This window comes from Diospyros lotus, chromosome 7, assembly GCF_014633365.1.
Source record: "Diospyros lotus cultivar Yz01 chromosome 7, ASM1463336v1, whole genome shotgun sequence".
Classification (NCBI taxonomy): Eukaryota; Viridiplantae; Streptophyta; class Magnoliopsida; order Ericales; family Ebenaceae; genus Diospyros; species Diospyros lotus.
The window spans coordinates 15,671,428-15,692,061 of NC_068344.1; positions in this window are offsets into that span (position 1 = coordinate 15,671,428).

A 20,634-nucleotide genomic window follows, 5' to 3' on the forward strand; every position below is an offset into this window, starting at 1 on the left:
GGGTGGTGGTACCCAGCTAGCATGGACATAAGTAAATGTCTGTTTCTTCTTCTGAACATCCATTTGTAAAAAAAAAACAAAAAACAAAAAATAAACATTAATTTTAAAAATCAACGAGTTGACTATTTTCATCGAACTCAATCAAACTATTCATCAGCCCGATCGGACTGTTGTCATCGGACTCTTGATGAATCATTCCTCGATCAATGGTTTAATGAGTTTCACCCACAAATTCTAATGCTAAGCCACTCCACTTTCTCAACAACAACAATATAAGAGTATATAAGAGTTTAGAAATTAAATGAGAAATAAATACAAAACAACTTCACTTAAAGGTCCGATTAAACTATTCATTAGCTGATCGGACTATTGTCATCGGACTCTTGATTAATCATTTCCTATCCATGGTTTAATGAGTGTCAACCACATATTCTAATACTAAAACCACACTTTAACAACAACAACAACAATGATACAAGAGTTTAGAAATTAAATGAGAAATAAAAAAAATCAACTCAAAAAAAAAATTCACTTAAAGTTCAGATCGGACTATTGTCACCGGACTCTTGATAAATCATTTCGGATCCATGGTTTAATGAGTTCCAGTCACAAATTATAATACTAAACCACACTTTAACAACAACAACAACAATACAAGAGTTTATAAATTAAATGAGAAATAAAAACTCAACTCAAAAAAACTTCACCGATCGGATTATTCATAAGCCTGATCAAACTATTGTCATCGAACTCTTGATGAAAATAATCAGAACTACTAATAATGCGTTTCAGCCACAAATGCTCATGTTAAACCCCACTTTAACAACAACAACAATAGAAGAATCATTATCAGTAGAAGAGAAATTAAAAAAAAAACTCAAGAAAACAACTTCACCTAAAGGTCTGATCGAACTATTAATAAGCCCGATCGGACTATTATCAATAGAAGAATAATTTCTGATTGGACTGTCCATCTGCTTGATCGAACTATTCCGATCACTTTCAAATCCAAATGGTTTTGTTCGATTCATTTTGGTATTTTGGGTTTCTCAAAAACACCCCAACCAAAACAACTTGAAGACAAGTCCGATTGGATTACATTTCAGTATTTTACATCCACAAATGCAAAAAACTACTTCAACAAAACTGAAATCTCATCCCACATTCAAAAGAAAAAAATGTATAAATTCTTTTTTACAAATTTAATGCAAAATAAAAAAAAAAAGTAGACAAGTCTGATCGAACTCTTATTCGGACGAAGATTAAAATGACTAAAGAGTCACAATGATGAATAGTCTGATGAATAGTAAGCCACTTACGTTTCATCTCCTTACTCCACCTTGTTAAGAAATCTGTTCGCCGATGTCACTCCTCGGTCTCGTCCTTTTCGTCCTTCGATTGCTTCCTCAAGGACATCGCCGTCAGCCTCTGATTCCTCTTCACGTTGATCGACTATTCAGGCTCTTTCTCTTCCAGGGTTTGGTTTGAATGTTCTGATTCCCTGTGGGTTTAACCGCGGTTAACCCATGTGGTTTTTTATTTTACTTTTGTTTTTACTTCAGTCAACGTGGTTTTTATAAAGCCACGTGGTGTGCCACATATGCCGCACGAGAATTCGATTTAGAGAGCTGGCTAAAATTGCAACTAATTTCATAAAATCGGTACTTTTTGCCAAAATTAAAACGATTGGATATAATCGCAAAAACCCGAAAACGTTTGGTTTTTTGGTGCTAATTTCCCATTTCAAAACAAACGATAGATTTTGTCAAAACTATTAACCAAAGAGAGAGATATCTAGTGATTGAATGCTTAATGATCCTTTTAAAGAAAGTTTTCAAGTAAAATTTATCGACCTGTTTATATATAGATTGTTATGATTTTGGATCAGACCACACAAATGAATACATAATTTAATGTGGAAAACTCAAATTGGGAAAAATCACAAGCAGAAAGAACAAAAATATCACTATTATGATATTGATACAATAATAATGATGATTTTAGGGTATTGGATACTTATTTAAAAATTTACCGCCCATTTATAGATGTATACAAAAAATGATTTAAACAAATTCATATTCTAATCAGAAAATGAACTACGAAAAAGATAAATCTTGATGAGCTTAAAAAAATATAAATCTTCAATTGTAGATGTAGTCCCAATCACAGTCAAATTTGACATCTTAATTACAGTCAAATTTAAATTCTAAATCACAATTATAACAAGCTCCACTTTATTATGAATTATTCATAATTATTTCTTCCAACAAAATTACAAAGAATAAATTTCTTTGGCGAATACCAACCAAATTCACACGACGACGAATACTAACTTGATAGAAATATTAGCTTAAGAGAGAGGGTGAGTTAAGCTTTTTCACCCTTTTAAAATTTAAACTTAAATAAATGGAATTGAAATAAGAATGTAGTAAAAAGAATAAAAAATTGGAATACACTAGATGTAAAGTGGTTCAACCTTAATGCTTAGTTCATTACTGTGGTTGCCAAAACTACAATAATCAAGATTTATAACGTGGGAAGGGTTATTGTATATCTATAGTTGACTCCGATCGATGACCTGAGAGAATTGGGCCTTCGGAGATGAGTCGACCTGTAAAGAAGTATGACTTCGGAGATGCTTGTCTCTCTAGAAAGGGTACTTCTTTGTGTTAAGTTTGCTTCGAAGGAATAACTTCCAAAAAGAGTGGAGGTACTTCCAAGAATGAGGTGATTGGCTTCCGAAGAGAACTAGCTTCTCTCGAGAATTATGCAGTTGGCTTTCGAAGAGAAAGGGCTTCTCTTGGGACGAATGTGATTAGCTTCCGGAGAGGATTGGCTTTTCTCTGGAAAGAAGTATGTGATCGATTTTCTGAGAGAATTGCCTTCTCTCGGGAAGGATTTTTCGCTCGAATATCTTCCTCTACATCCTTGCCAATACCAACTGTAATACCCGGTATTGCATGGTATTGAAAATAAATAATTTTTGATTATTTTGTCAGGGCTCGGGTGGTCTGGAAAGCCCAAGGGTCAATCCCGATAAACTAATTAATACAATTTCAGAATTGGCGACTGGGAGTGCCTCGGGACTTGGATGTCCAGGGAAGTGGGCAAGAGATTGATGAGCATCTCGGGATGAAGATAATGGCGCTGAAAGCAGTCCGATCGGGAATAATTTTTGAAATAAATTTTGTATAAGCCCGAGTGGATGCGAATACCTAATAGTCGGAGGGGACCTCCTGGAAGCTGAGGGGACCCTAAGGGTGGTTCGGTTTTCTGAGTAAGGCAACCCTTAAGTTTTTTCGGGTCGAATAAAGGTCCCGTGTGGGCGTAGGGACGAAGTTGGTATTCCCGAGTAGCGGTCGGCTATTAATTTTTGATAAATCGAGATGTGGTGTGGCTTGATGATAATTTAATTAAGCCTTGGAGGGTCAAAGTGTTATTATTAAAAGTCTCAAGTGTAATATAAATCCCTTAAGTGGGATTAAGGATATTGGAAAGTGAAATTATTGAGAAATTGGGGGGATTAAGTGTGTGATTAAGATATATATGGATATATATATATATAGGCGTGAATATATATATAGGAGAGCCGCGGGCTCTGCCATCAAAAATTAAAATTTTGAATTCAAAGATCAAAGAGGGAGAGTGAGAAATCGTGAGGGAGAGTCGAGAGAGAGAGAGAGATCGCAAGAGCGAGAGAGAGAGCTTGCGAGGGAGTGAAAGAGAGTTGCTCGAGATGGTGATGGGCCGGCCTGAAATCATGATCGGTGGCGGTCATGGAAGCCGCAACGCAGCGAAGCAGAGGCAGCCATGGCTGGGGGATGCGACGGCAAGCTTGGTGGCTGCAAGTGACTGGTGGCTTGTAGGGGAATCAGCCATGGTCGTGCGGTGGCGCGCGGAGGCGTCGATGTGGGCGGAAAGCAGCAAAACCGAGTGGCCATGGCAGCAGCTTCGCTGTTGTTCTAGTTGCTGGTCAGTGGTAGGGGAAGCACGGAGGAGGCTGGTTGCAGTCTCAAAGGCTCGAGGAAGCATCGGAGATGACCGAAGACGCGGCCATGGCAGCGCGAAGCTGTTGTTGCAGCAGCTAGGCACGGCCATGGCAGCGCACAGTAGCTGCAAATGGGGATCAGAGGCAGCGTTGGAGGGCTGTGCACGCGGGCTACGGCGGTTGACGCCTAAGGCGATGGTGGCGGGCGGTCGTGCGGTAGCCAAGAGCGGCCGGCGGAAGCGAGTGGACGGCGGCAGCATGTGTGGCCAGCGGCCATGCGCAGTGAAAAAGATGATGAATAGTGCGCGCGGGGGAGAAGCCAGCGGTGAAGAAGAAAGGAGAAGAGAAAAATAAAAGAAAAGAAAAATAAAATAAAAGAAATAATGAAAAGAAAATGAGAAAATAGAGGAAAAATGTCCAAAAATTCCAGAAAATTCTGGAATAATCTTCAGAAGTATTTTGGGGCTCGATGAGCATGCCAGAAGCTCGGAAATGGAGTTTTGAGCACAAGGTGGCCTCCCATGAGGCATTGCCGGGTTGGGCATTTTTCGAAATTGTCCTCCAGATTGGTTAAGGTAATTAATTAAAATTCTTTTCGAATTAATTTCCCCTTATTTGAGATGCTGAATTGCGTAGTATTGATTGAATTGAACCCTCGGGTGGGGTTGTTTGGAAATTATTAAACGGCTGATGTATGCCGTGGTTGGTTGTTTGGAGATAGTGTTGATGGTGATTTTGCGATGTGTGGCGAAATTGAGGGCATTGGGTTAAAGCCGGATGTTAACGGGTTGAGTTTTTGTGTGTTTGCCTCTAGGTTCGACCGGGAAGGCGATAATCCTAGAAGAGCTCGGAGTTCGGGCTGGCGTTCTCGCTGAGGCAGAGATAAGGCTTCGAGCCAGGTAAGGGACGGCCCCATGTGGAGGTGGCCTAGCAAGTGGGTAAATATGTCTGATAATGTTTTTATGTTGCATTGGCATGTAGTGGTTATACCTTGTGTGATGCAAGAACTAGTGGACCTGTGGCCATATGGAGGACTAGTGTGGTGGGGGCTGATAGGTTGATGCCTCAAACCTTAGTGGGTTGTGAGGATGAGTGGACCTATCCTCATTTGCATGCATTTGGCATACATAAACATGAATATATTCATATTTACATGCATTGCACCCTTACTGAGTCTTATGACTCGTGAGGTTTTACCTCATGTGTAGATGATACAAGTCCAGATGCAAGCAGGGATGGTGCCGGGAGGCTGTTGTGGCAATTAGCTTGTTGCCTGAGATGTGTTGTTGTGTAATCTCTTGTAATTTTTATATGTATTCATGTAATCGAATGTAAACGATATTGAGCACTAGATGTATTTAATGGTTGAAATCATCGTAGTGTGATAAATGATTGTGAGATTGTTCGTGGTATATGGCTTAGTTGGAGAGGCCGAGTTTCGTCCGAGTAAAAATCATCGAGGTATGTTCTCATAAATCCCCAATACTCAGCGAAATGTTTATTATGCTAGCTTTGTGCCTGGGTCACCTCTGGCTTGCTATGGGGCGAGCTGAAGAGAGGTGAAGCTCACTCGGGTTTCGGGTCTCGGTCCGCTGAATTTTTTCTTGTTTGTGTTGAGACCGATTCTTGAGTGGAGCGAAGGGAAGGACGAAGCCTAGTTCCCACCTAGGGCGTTTCCTATTGAAACATAGTCCAACCCTTCAGTTGTAGTTTGATAGGTGAGTAATCTGGTCGATTATTTACCGATGGCGCTCGTAAGTGGGAGCGGGTCGTTACACCAACAAAATGTTAGAAGGCTCGCGAGGATCTCTCACCCACGATGACCCTCCAATGCTTAAGTCGGTACCAAACATAGATAGTTGTAAATCAAAATGCAGTAAATGTGTATAGATTTTACCAAATGAGGAAGTCCTTTTTTTAGTCCTGTAGTTAGGTATTTATAGGGCGTAAATCCTGAGGTTCTTAGTGGGACATGTGTGCTACGTTGCCAAGCTCTCGAGGATCACGTGTCGCACATCCCAAGAAGGGTGGACATGCCCGGGGAGAGAATCCTTCCCTCTGGAAAGAAACTTACATTCAAAGAGAAACCCTTTCAGGAAAGAACCTTGCTTCCCAAAAAGAATCCTTTTATAAAAAAAAAAATCCCTTTCTAGAAAGAAACCTGTTATTGAAAGAAAAACCCTTTCCGGAGAAAACGTTGCTTCTCAGAAAGAATTCTCTTGAAAAAAAACCTACTAGCTGAAGAGAATCCCTCTCCGGAAAGAAACCTGCTTGCTTGAGGAACAGGTTGCTTGTCCAGAGAGACTCTCTCTATGAAGAATAACTCGATACCCGAAGAAAAGCTCTATCCGAAAACAACCCATCTTCGAAGAGAACCTCTCTCCAAAGAGAACTTTCTTGTCGCGAGTCATTTTCTATTTGTTCGAAAAAAATTTCAATTCCCCCAATTTTGAGTGGTACAACTACTACCTTGGTTCACAACTAAGGATTTGACAAACACACACCAAGTATATTTTATTATATTTTGTAACTTTTAACATGCTCAGCTACACAACTTTTATAGTTGGTTTTTTCTCACAAGTCTCAACCACAATCATTGTCTTTCCAAGATAAGGCATAACCTATTATAGTTGGCTTTTTATACTTGGCTTAGCCAAAACCAATACATAGCCTTTCAAAGGATCATGTAACCTTTTACAAGTTTCACAAATATTGTGAAATGATTTCTCAAGAGAAAAATATGAAATGAAACAATAAGTACTTAAGTTTTTCTCTTGAATGAGAGTTATAAGATTTGAATGAAAATCATCACTCTCTTAAAAAATAGTCTCACTAAAAGATTTTTGAAAGATAATGTAAGGGCCCACTCTCGAATATTCCCTCTAGCATAGAATATTCGAAAGGAGGTCATCACAGAGATGATATAGAACAAACCATAATAAAACAAACCACTCAATTTATTACTAGCAGCGGAAACTAAATTAAGATTCAATTACACTTCCAATATCTCAAGAGTTTGGGCTCAACGGCCATACAAAATAGATAAGAGACTCTAATGTTAACTAACAAAATAAGAGTCATTTCATCTCAAGTCTCACCAAAATGCTAAACAGGATCTTCAAGTTAGGACTCGTTCCTGTACACCACTATCCTTAGGCCTTAGTCCCATTGGACTCACCTCCAATAATAGCTTTCCCTTTACCTGGAATGGCAAAGAAGATCAAGTGAGACACAAGGCTCAGCAAGTTCTAGGACAATAAACAATGATCATGAATCAAGAGTAAGGTGACACCAAAAAGAGTACTCCAGAACTCGACTGACGTATACAAGTATCACAATTTAAGACTTGATCAATTCCAAGTTAAATGTATCATGACACCATGTACTATTATGCAAATGTGCATATAAATTAATGTTAGTATCAAATCTCATAGGCTCGCAAGCCATCAATTCACACATGCCCAAGCCCAAGTGCATCATGTAAATAGAAACTCACAAATAAATATGGAGCCAACCTGTCGGGCTATGGCCACCTCCTCCCGCGCTAGGTGCTCTAGGGTACCCTTTCCTTCGCGCAAAATAATAGGTGCACAAAATTTAATAACAATAGTATATATATCATATTTTGACATGCCATTTATGAAATCACGCAATGTTACCCACCTTGATGTCATGCTCTCAAATGCATAAATAAGTATTCACATGGTTTAATACCACGTATTGATGACAAGTACACCTCCACAAAAAGTCTCAAATTTATGATTTGAGTTCCCATGCAATTAAAAGAACCACATCAAGTACATTGGCTCTATTAATCTTTACACAAAGTGGCATTTAATTTACTGGTCACATTATAATGACTATTTAAAAAAAAATGCAAGGAAAATTTTGATATGAATTCTCATAAATTTGGGCATATTCAAAAATTATTTAATCGATAATTAAATTATGCTCATGGTAATATAAGATGGGTGCGTGGGTGTTAAACATGTGTATACATATATATATTATTTGGGTGCTTTTAAACTTACAAAGAGTATTAAACATATATATATATATATATAAATATATATATTTTAAGTGCCTTACGCTTACTTTTAACTTATAGAGAGTATTAAATATATATAACATATATATATACATATTATTTAAGTGCCTTATGTTTACTTTTAACTTACAAAGACTATTAAACATATATAACATATATATATTATTTAAGTGCCTTATGTTTACTTTTAACTTACAGAGACTATTAAACATACATAACATATATATATATATATATATATTATTAAGTGCCTTACGTTTACAGTGAGTGTGCTGGGAGGGATTTAAATAAAACAGAGAGGGAGATAAAGAGGCTGCACTGACGCGCATATTTGAACATATGTATGAGTATATAAATGATGGGTTGGCTGGGATAAAAATAGGGCATTCAAAGATAGCTAATCGGTTATGTATATGTGTATAGATGTATATGTGGGTCACTCGGCTGGGATAATAATGGAGCTGATTGGGTATGTATATGTATACAAAAATATATGTGGGTCACTCGACTGGGCCATCAATGGAGGCTGTTTGTATATGTATATATATAGAGATACAAGTGGGTCACTCGGCTGGGCAACAATGGTTGTTCATATATGTATATATATATAGAGAAAGAGAAAGAGAGAACTTCCAGTGAGCAGCTACTCTGTTACGCACAGAAGTATATATGTATGAAGATGTAAATGGGTCTGCTGGGAACAGGGCATCCATGGCCGAACTGTGTATGTGTATATATATATATATATGTAAATATAGATGGTTTGCTTGGAACAAGACATCCAACGGCTGATACAGCTACAACAATATATATATACAAATGGGTTTGCTCTTCTGGCTAACGCATTCGACAGAGGTGGTGCATATATATAAATATGTGTATATATACATCTCTATATAATTTAGCAGCTACGGATTCAATGAATGAAGATTTGCATCCTTATCTACCAAGGAGCCATTCACTTGAAATAAATAGGGCGATCCGAGTCCCCACTATAACTCAACAAATTTGTATGTATTTACATCAAAGGGCTTACAGCATGCTAGCAAATTGCAAAATGCTAAGAAGTTAAGTACGAAATGTAGACAATGTAATAGAGGTTGAGTAAGAAACTTGCCTGATAAAGATGCAAGCAAGAAAAGCTCCACTAGAGCAAAAATGGAAGGCAACAGTAAGTTGAATAGAAATAGAAGGGGAAGGTGAAGTATAAGAAGACGTGGGGAGTGAGGAAAGAAATGACACAGTGAAGAAAAGGAAAGGGCGATATACACTTAAAGTAGAAAATCTCTGCACACAGAAAGGATGTGCAAATTGCACGCCAATTCTGAAATTTTACCAACATGCCCCTCTTCTCATATAATAGACAAAAATATCTAGGGGCTTTATTGACAAATGCTAACTTAATTTATTTTCTTCTTTTTCTTTATTTTATTTTATTTATTATTATTATTATTATTTTATTTTATTTTATTTTTATTACACCACTAATTTCATTATTTTCGAATTATTTATCACCATGGGCCTAAGCCCAAGCCACATGTACTCCATATATATATATATATATATCAAGCCCATTAGGCTTAATTTCCAACCCTGGTCAAACTCGTGACCTCGTTAACTAGTTAATTGTGGCCCACTACATTATTTCTAAATTCTAAAAATTAAACCCACACACTTATCTTTCGACCACATGAATTATAAAATAAAATTGTTCAACCTAAAATTATTGCTACGCCCTCAAAGAAGTTTCATTAAATATTAAAATACTTAGACCCACATCTACAATGCCCTTGAGCTAAAATTAAATATTAAAAACACCTAGACCCAGTTTAGGGTCATTACAAATAAGCTCGTCAGAAGCAAGAGAATTTTGAAAATGTTTGCTGGAGGCTTTTGAAGGTAGCTCTTTTAGTTTGTATTCAATTCTTCTAACCTTCTTCAAGCAGTTTCATATCTTATTTATAGATTTTTTGCATTGAATGATAGCTGACATGGCAGTTACAATTGAAATGTTTCAATTGTATCACAATTGCCATTTTTTGTCTCTATGAGCATTAAACAACATATATAAATTTACAAAAGTATGTCCATGTTGTCTGAAATGCATTTAATGAACTGAAAAGTTGAAATTGACAAGCATTTAATGAGTCCAATGGCTATATTTTTCAAAAAAAGACACATAATACTCGATTAATATTTTGGCTTAATCAACTAATATAGAAGTTTGCTCAATTGGCTATATAATGTAATCAATTCTATAAAGGGCTTACTCGAGTATGACTAAATCATTACTCGACTAACAAAGAAGCCACAAAAACTTTTCATAATGCACTTGATTACAAGGCTAGTTTTACTTGACTAATATAAGACTTCACTCGAGTACCAACATATGTTACTTGATTGCATTTAGGTCTAGAGACTTAGCTAGAAACCAACCTATCTTTATTCGACTAAAACATATATTTACTCAATTAATAAAATACATTTGTCAATTGAGAAATAAGCTTCACTAGAGTAAAAATGTGCTTAGATTATATAGCTTTGGAGATACTCAATTTTTCAGAAAATTTCACTCGAGTGATGAAAGATCCTTACTCAATTTAGTTTCAAGATAACAAAAATTTGCATAACATACTCTAGTAGGAACCTATGATAGTCGATCAGACCAATTCACATACTCGATTGTTTTTGAAAGTATGTTGAGTAATATTCAATTGAGTTTTATAAAAAAAAAAAAAAGGTTTTTTCATACATAATTGATTTTCATAAAAGTTTTCTCATAAGCTTTATTTGCGCATGGCCGTGCGGGCTCAAGGCACTCTGGGTGACGTCACTCGGAGGTGCTGGCCAGGCATGGGGGCAGGCATGGTTTATATAAGGCCTGCATGGCAAGTCGTGGCTATGCATACGGGGGCTCCCTGCCTAACCACATGACGTTGTCTCCTTTCTTTGATTCTTTCGTTTACTTTTGCTAATCCACTATGTCCACTTGTTTTATAAGGCATATCAATATCAAAATTGTTTGATAACATTTGTTTAATCTCAAAGAGCATACCAAGGTCATTATTGGCAAGTAATATGTTATCGACATACAATATGAGAAAAGTGAACTTGCTTCCACTGACCTTAAAATAGATGCACTGATCAACCTTGTTTTCCACGAAACCCAAAGATGAAACTTTTTCATCAAATTTTAGGTACCATTGTCATGAAGCTTACTTCAACCCACAAATGGACTTCTACAACTTGCACACCTAACATGTTTTTCCCTCTACCTCAAAACCTTCAAGTTGCTTCATATAAACCTCTTTACTTAGATCTCTATTCAAGAAGGTTGTTTTCACATCCGACCGTTTTTTAACAGTATTTTTTAGAATGTCTATAAATAGCCTCAAACTCGTTTTGGAGATCAATTCATTGCTCATTTTGCATATCTGAAGCACCCACAAGCTCCCAAACGCTCTCAAATAAAAATTCAAGCAGTCCAAAGCTCTCAAAGCTACATTTCACATCCATCAAAGAGTCGCAAGGAAATAGCAAAAAAGCATTTCAAGTGTTCTACGACAAATCCAAATTTCTCCAACCGAGGTTATTGATTTAATTATTTATATTTCATTACCTAGTATATTTGTGCATAATTGCTTATTTATTTGGGTCCAATTATGGACAAATATTTGTATCCATAAAAGTTCTTGTGGATTGTGTTAGTTTCCTAGAACCATTAAAATCTAGGTGTATCTAGTTTTCAATATAAGCTATGGAGAAAACTTTGGTGGTGGTTTTTCTAAAACCCTTTGTAATCTAGGAGTTTATCTAGTTTTCAAGGTAAACTAGTATGGAACCCTTGGTGAGATTAGTGGAACCCCAAGAGTAGTTGAGACTTTAAGAGAGTGGAGTAGATATGTGTGCAGATACCGAGCCACTATAAATTGTCTTATGCTTCATTTATTTATTCTTGCTATATCTTCTAGCTTGCAATTCATTAATCTCAAACTCACATATACATAGTTACAAAAGCTTAATTTGTTTAAAATAAAATAAAAATAATTTTAATTAAGTAAATTGCCAAAAATTTTAAACACTCAATGCACCCTCTCTTGAGTAGCCATATCCTAAGGGACCGACACTTTTCACACGTCTTCTTCTCTTAGTTTCATCTTCTTTCCTTCTTTATTTTTTATATATATGCGATATATATGTATATCATGTGGGAGGTAAGATGGTGGATGAAGTTGGGGTTGTTGGACAATCTATTAAGAGAAGAAGAGATGCAGTTAGAAAATTAATACCTGGTAGAACGGACAACAATAAGAAGATCCGACGAAAAATTTCATCGTGGTCATTGCAAAAGGCCAATGCGAGCAGCCAGCAAACAGTGTCTATGGTGTGGCAAGAATTGCTAGTGATTGATAGCGTACTATAACAAGTAGCCCGTGGAGGTTATGGTTCGTTCTCCAACAAGCCCAGTAGTTGTGACAATAAGAGTTGCCAACGATGACAACAATTGGGGTTTCTGACGAGCTTCTGGTGCGGCTATCCTATAATACCTGAGAATTTCTAAAGGACTCAAAAGTAATTTATCTTGGGGAAAAAATAAAATTTTCAAAAGCTTTGAGGTTATAGTGTAATTTCTCACAGTTATGAGTGATCGAATTAACTACAGAAAATACCCAGTATGTAAATATCGCGGGAAAAATGTATGTCATTGATGAGTGTCTAGAGATGTGATTTATAGCACAGAAAGCGGTCAGAACATATACGATTTCTAGTATACTTGTGATTCACCCAAAAGGACTGAATGATCGTAAGGGACATTTGGGACTCAAGTTTTGCATAAAAAACAACTCTAAAGTGGTTTCGGGATGAAACAAAAAGATTCACGGTCAAAACATACATTCGGGCTTAAGTGTAATTTCTTAATTTTGCCCGAGAGAGGTCTAAAAGAAGTTATTCCTGAATTCTGGGGGATGAAATGGAGAGTTTAGAACTTATGGGTCCTAATGGAATTGTTGGATAGCTCAAGGGCTTCAAGAAAAGGTCCAAACTGTAATTTAGAAAATTGAAAGGGCTAAAGTGTAAGTTTTCAAAAAGCTAGGAATGTGAACACTGCCAGTTGCCAGCTGCCTCTCCCATCGCCAATTTCAATCATAGATGGGTCTCCAACAGGTTGCAGGAGCTCCAGGGCTAGGCCTTGGGCCATTATGGCTAGCCCTTGGATGAGAATAGGCCACGGGGGTGGCCGATTTGCTCGAAATTTTGGCTATGAGATCGTCGAAAAATTGAGCCCATTTCGAGGTAAATCTCAATTATTTCAAGAGGCTCTGAGGCCATTAAATGGCTGAAATGATGAAAGGGGCAAAGGATTTGTTAGGAGTAAACGTTTTGAGGCGAAGAATCGTGTATAAATAAGAGTTAAGAGATGATTGAAAAATTGAAAGTTTAAACTAAAAAATTCCAGAGTTTTGAGGAATAATTGAGGGAAGAGGATAAGGGGTTTTTGTTCCCCATGTCTAGAGGGTTGTTTCTGGAGAATTTGAGCAAGTTTCATCAAGGTTTGGGTGGGATATAAAGCTTGGCCGAAAAAAACAAGCTTCACCGAAAACGGACTGTAAACGGCTAATTTGCGCCACCTCGACCGGTTGTTTCAAGCCAAGCTTGGTTCAATGGGGTTCGAAATAGTCTGTAGGCCAAGAAGGAAGCAAGAAATCAAGTATCGAAGCAAGCTAGAGGTCGTCGATCGTGAAGTGGTTGCCGGAAAAAATAATGCGTGTGAGGTGCACACGCGGATCCCACCGTAGCCCACACGATAGCGCATAAGGGTGGGTGAAGCTTGGGGTAATTCTAGAATTTTTTTAAAATATTTTTTTTGAAATTATTTTATGAATTATGGTGGGAAACAAATTGGAAAAAAAACCTTGAGAATGTATTTATTTTGGAATTATCCAGGAAAAAATAAGAGAAAATTATGAGAAATAGATGGTGATATTTTTTTTGAATAAATATGACAACTATGGTACGTTGAAGCTCAAAATTGAGTAATAGTACAATTATTGAGGTCTAGCACGAAAATCGAGGTTGAGCACGAGAATCAAGATGTTCTAAGATATGTTCGAGATGAGTAGTTCTACCCAAAGACTAGTTTTGTTGCATGTGGTTTTCCCAACAAACTTATACATGTTATGTTTTGCCTATATTGAGCATGATATTCAGGAAGGTTGCAAAGTTATATGTAATTTATGTGCATCTTGACATATTTGTACATGTATTGTTTCATCGATAGTTGTGATATTTCATTTGGCATAATGTTATTGGCATATCGATACTTGTGTCGGGATGAGATGTTGCCCTGATAGTGTTGTCATAATTCTCCAAGGGTGTTTGTCAGAATAACGTACAGGAGTCTGGAAATGACTGCCTAGGGTTTCATGTCGGGTTGGATTACTGATAGGGCTTAATTGTATGCATATTTTTATCTATTTTTCATCTTAACCTTATGTGATTTTTCCTACATAAAATGTGTGATTATATGAATTTTACATCATTTTAATCTTTTTTTGTAGGAACCCTACAATTGATATTATTTCGAAGATTTGGGCGTAAAAAGAAAAAAAAAAAGAGAAAAAGATTATAAAGTTAATTTCAAAATTAATATTTTAAAATAAATAAAAAGAAATAAATATTTTATATAATTTTTATTATTATAATATAATCAAAGCTATTATAATTAATAGTATATTAGATATTATATATTATACTATAAATTAAATTATAATATTTATATATATGTATTACATTACATATTATATATTATCTTATATTATTTATATATATAATATTATTTATTTATATATAATATTATGGCAGTGGCGTGAGATGGAGAACTTGGACTAGGGCTGCCATATGCATCTTAAATATATAATATAATAATAAAGGTAGTTAGGGGATGAAGGATTGTAGCGGTCGTGCATCATACATTATTATATATATACATAATAAGAGAAGGGAGCAGGGGACTTGGAGGAGAATTGATTTGGTAGGGAGGCTGGAGGCAGAGACTTATGCGGATTAGAGGAAGCTTGGAGAGCGGTGCACAACAAGGAAAAAAGAGAACGATGGACATAGTGAAAGCCGCTCATGTAATTACAGCGGCGTAGGAACATTCTCTTTTCCATTCTTCATTCATTTTTTATTTTTATTTTAATAATTTCATCATGAACTAATTTTATTTATCTAGGGTTTGAGATGAAACTTGTTATGAAATCCTGATTTTTATTAATTGGGTTTCTTTCCGTGATTTCAATTAATAGGAGAGCGGTGCATAGCAAGGAAATAGGAGAGCGGCGCACAACAAGGAAATTCAGGACATAGTTTGCGGCGAAAAATCGTGTATAAATAAGGGTTAAGAGATGATTGAAAAATTGAAAGTTTAAACTCAAAAATTCAGGAGTTTTGTGGAAGAATTGAGGGAAGAGGATAAGGGGCTTTTGTTCCCCATGTCTAGAGGGTTGTTTCAGGAGAATTTCAGCAAGTTTCATCAAGTTTTGGATGGGATATGAAGCTTGGCTGAAAAAAGAAAGCTTCGCCGGAGACATATTGTAAACGGCCAATTTGGGCCACCTCGGCCGGTTGTTTCAAGCCAAGGTTGGTTCCATGGGGTTTGGAATAGTCTATAGGCCAAGAAGGAAGGAAGAAATTGGGTATCCGAGCAAGCTAGAGGTCACTGGCCGTGAAGTGGCTACTGAAAAAGATAATGCGCATGAGGTGCATGCACGGATCCCACTGTATGGTATGTGGTATGATAAGTGGGTAGATTAAGACATTGGGTAGGAGATGAATTTCCTCTAAGGTTGAATGGCGAGGGATCATAACCCTAGGAATGAGCTTTCTAGCCCCAATGACCTTATGGTATGTGGTATGGATTTGACCTTAGGTGGGAGCTGAATGTTATGTAGGGTTGTGTGGCGAGGGAGCACGGCCCTGGGCGTGAGCTTTCTAGCCCCGAGAGTCGGTTGTGGTGATAGAAGAGAGTTACGGTGTGATGGAATATTTGCCTCATGATTTTAATTACATGTGGTTTCTTATATGCATGACATGGGCATGATTTGTTGACTTTACTCCTATCTTACCCGGTTGGGTTGCTTATATTACGTTTTTGTAACTTATCCATGCTTCTTCGTATCTCATATTCTTCGTTGTTATACTTGTTGGGCCTTGTGGCTCATTCCTTTGCTTTGCATCATTCCAAGTAAGGACAAGGATAAGGCCAAGCGCGAGTCTAGTAAGGGATGATCTTTGGGTGGATAAGCGTGTACAGAGCTCACCTAGAAAAAGGTCCTGGCGACTTTTGTGTTGAGGGGCTAGTGTCATCTAGGCCCTCAAGCGAGAATGTGTGTATATGTATGTGTTATGGTTGATGCTTGTGACATGATGTATCGTTAAAAAGGATGTAACCCTTCTTTTTGGAAGATGTATATGTGTAGTTACTTCATTATGGTGGTGCATGTGAGAGTTTGTGTGTGGCATGTATGGGAATTTGGTTACAGGTGGATTTTATATCATTCTATTAACGACTCTCTCACGAATCCTCTATGCTAGCGGGGGCTTCAAGAGGCGGGCCTTTACAACGTGTCCATTGGGTTTGGCAAGTTGTTTCGGTATTTTGCTTCTTCATGAAGGTTCAGATATTTTTTAGTCATGTTGAGAAACTTATGTTTCGTTGGTGAACAGTCTCATAAAATAAAAGAACGTTATGTATTAGGAATGATGTTTGAGAAATGATCATGTAATATTGTTATGGTTCAATATCATTTGGAGGTATCTTTTGAGTATGTTAGAGGTATCTAGTTGTTATCTTAAGTCTGAAGTGGATTTACATGTTGTTTTACCTTCTGGATATTGTAATCTATTAGCTGTTGGGAACAATGTTGTTTGATGTTATTATGTGTTGTTGCAAAAAATACAATAATTAAAATTTATGATGTGGGGTCCGCTCAAGCTCGGCATCTAGTGAAGTAAGGTTGTCGTGAGAGAAGTTGCCTCATAAGAGTTCGCCACAAAGATGCTCGCCACAAGATCCTTTGCCACAAGGATTTGTCTTGCCGCAAGGATTTCGCCACAAGCTCCTTTGCCATAAGGATCTATCTTGCCACAAGGATTTCACCACGAGCTCCATTACCACAAGGATATGTCTTGACACAAGGATTTCGCCACAAGATCCTTTACCACAAGGATTTTGCCACAAGCTCCTTTGCCACAAAGATTTGTCTCATCGCAAGGATTTCGCCACAAGCTCCTTTACCATAAGGATCTATCCCATCACAAGGATTTCGCCACAAACTCCTTTACCCAAACGGTCTATCTCGCCCCAAGGATTTCGCCACAAGCTCCTTTGCCCCACGGGTCTGTCTTACAGCAAGGATTTTGCCACAAGCTCCTTTGCCACAAGGATTTGACTCCAGCGCAAGGAGTTAACTTTGCCGCTAGGATCTGACTTCGCCACAAGGTCTCGTCGCAAGAATTTTAACCTGTTGATATTCAGAAATAGATTAGAAGGCTCACGGGAATTCTCGCCCATGATAACCCTTCGATGCCTAAGTCAGTATCAAATGCAGATAACTATTCTTGCAAACCGTGAAAATGCAGTCAATGTGTCAAAATTTTACCGAAATCGAAAAGTTCATTTCAATGTCCTATAGTTGGGTATTTATAGGGTGCGATTCTCAAGGATGCTTGGTGTTGACATGTGGCGCTTGCTAAATAGGGCTCTTGGCCTTGCTTGGAAGAGGCTTCCTACTGCAAGGTTGCTTGGTTTGCTGCAAGACCCTTGCGGCAAGGCTCCATTGGGCTTGCCACAAGGGTACTCGAAAGTCCCCTTGCCTACTTATTACTTGCGGCAGTGTGTCGTGAGCTTGTGACGTAGCACACTGCTGCCAGCTCGCCTCATATTGCTGCAATCATAATTGTAATTTTTCTCTAAAAATTCTCAATTTCTTCCTCCCTGATTCCCATGGCACAACATTTTAAAATTTTGATATACTTTATGTTTCGATTCTTGCTTCCACATATGTGATGATATGTTGGGATTTTCTTTGAAATACAATACTTAAGGTGTTAAGAGAGGTATCGTGAAAAGAGAATATGTATTTATATGTTGAATCCCAGCATAGTGACACACCTTGGAAAAGCATGGTGTTACATATCTAGCAAGAGTTTTCGGTGGTGCATTTACAACCATAGCCCCTTCTGTGATATCCCTATTTAGGTTCATGACATGGACAGTCCCTTTGGAAGATTAGTCCCAACTCTCATTCACCTTTGTTAAGATGGTTCTAACACGAGTCCAGTGAAGGGTTCCAAGGCAGCCTATGGGTAGACAGAATTGGTGTACCGACTCGTTCTCCCAGTCAAGCCGTTACTCGGGAAATCTCAGGATTCTTTTTTTTACATTCACAAGATTTATAAATTTTCTTTTTCCATCCAACCAATCTTAAAAACCACAATCTTCCCATGCTCAAAATCCCAAAATGCCCTAACCATACATATTTATCAAACAAAGATTAAAGGCTCAAGCTAAGTAAGTCATTTCAAGTCTACAATGGAAATAATAGGATCAAAATTCTAATAGATCGTTATGTATTACCTTAACATATCATGTTCATACATAATTGTCTCGTGACTAAAATAAGACCAAAATAAGGATTACATGCCAATCGTACAAAATGTAACAACGGAAGTAATTTAACATGCTTGGTCCCTTTCTTCAACTACTAGCCACGAATTTCTCTTTCCTGCAAGCCTCGGCAGGAACGTTGAATGTTCTAGGGGCATAACCCAGATTAGATGCTGAATCATCTAAGTGAATGGCATAAAAACAATTTCCATGAATGCATGAGTGATCATGTGCATGGCATAAATCAGACTCAACATGTCAACCTTAGGACATCAACTTGGCATACTTAGTCCCTATAAAGTAATTTGGCCACCGCCTGTGCGAACCACCATTCCCACGCTTTCCGTAGAAACGAACATCGCCGCGTCCACAAGAAGACCCCAAATCCTGACCCACCAGTCATAACAATTGATAATAACATATAAATCATGTGCCATGCATATCAGAATATCATGTCCAGTTAATGCATCACATAATGATCAATATGCGTAAAATAATATGAATTTGGAAATAATTAAGCCTCTCACAAGCTAAAGCATTTGAAATGGAATACTGTGAATATAGGTAGGTCAATCATTACATAGGGTAGTACCACTCACCTTCGAATAACAAATCGTCTTTTCTCGATATGCATGCTTGTTATGCCATAGAATTCCCGAACACCCACCTAAGGCTGTTTTGGTCATTGGGCATCTGGGGGTATTTTTGTCATTTAGCCTAGGTGAGTGAACCCCAAAAGTGGTCCCAAGCTCGAGTTTAAATGTAACACTTGGTGTTACCGGTGTTAAGAGAATAAGAAAGGAAGTGAGAAACTTCCAAAAATGCCCTTAAGAAGGTAATGGATTCTTAAGAATAAGGGTGCCCTAGGAGAGGGGTATTTTGGTAATTTGGATAATGAAGTCCAATAAAGGGTATTTTGGTAATTTTGGAGTAAATTCCATAAAGCAATTTGATTATGGAAAATAGGGAAAATGATAAATATTCAATTATTTGAGAAAATAATTAATTTTCCCTAAAATAGTGGATTAATGTGGTGAAGCCACATGGATGGTTGAGATGGAAACTTGGAGGCAAAGACTTGTGTCTAGTGGTGACACATGGCAAATTCTCTTTTAATGAGAAGGAGAAATTAAAGAAATGAGAAACTGGAACATGGTGGGTGGTGACACATGGCATAATCTTTTGGAGCAAGAATAAGCATTTAAAGAAAATTCAAAAATGGAGAGATAATGGTCTTTCAAGCATTTAACGCAAGCCATGGTGATGTTGCCTAAAAAGAAATTGAAAAATAAAAGAAATTAGTCATCCATTAATGGTGTGAAAATGGAGAGAATTTCTTAAATGGGAAATAAGTGATTTATGTCTTTCAAGACTTGTCTTGAAAATGGTCAAATTAAATTAATTGAAAATAAAGTGAAAATTCCCAAGTGATCCAATGGTTGTGCTTGAGTCTTGGAAGAAGAATGGATCCAATGGCTAGTTATGATCTTTAATGTCATCTAGTTAATCGAAAAGTCCTTCTCCGAGTGGATTCTCTTGAGCATTGATTCGGTGTGCCCAATGTCCATATAAAATCAAATGAGCCATTTCGTCTCATAAATAAATTCTTAGTTGGGAATCCTCAAGCCATTCTCTAAAGTTTTCCCCAAGTTTTTAGTGATGCACTAGGGTTCAAAATTCATAACCCAAGTTTTGTAATCAATTCTAGGTACACCAAATTCATAACTTAGACTTCCTAGGTACTTAAACAACCTAGAGCTCTGATACCAAATGTAACGACCCATTCTCCCAATCAAGCCGTTACTTGGGAAATCTCGAGATTTTTTTTTTTTTTTTTTTTTTTTACATTCAAGAGATTTATTAATCTTCTTTTTCCATCCAACCAATCTTAAAAACCACAATCTTCGCATGCCCAAAATCCAAAAATCC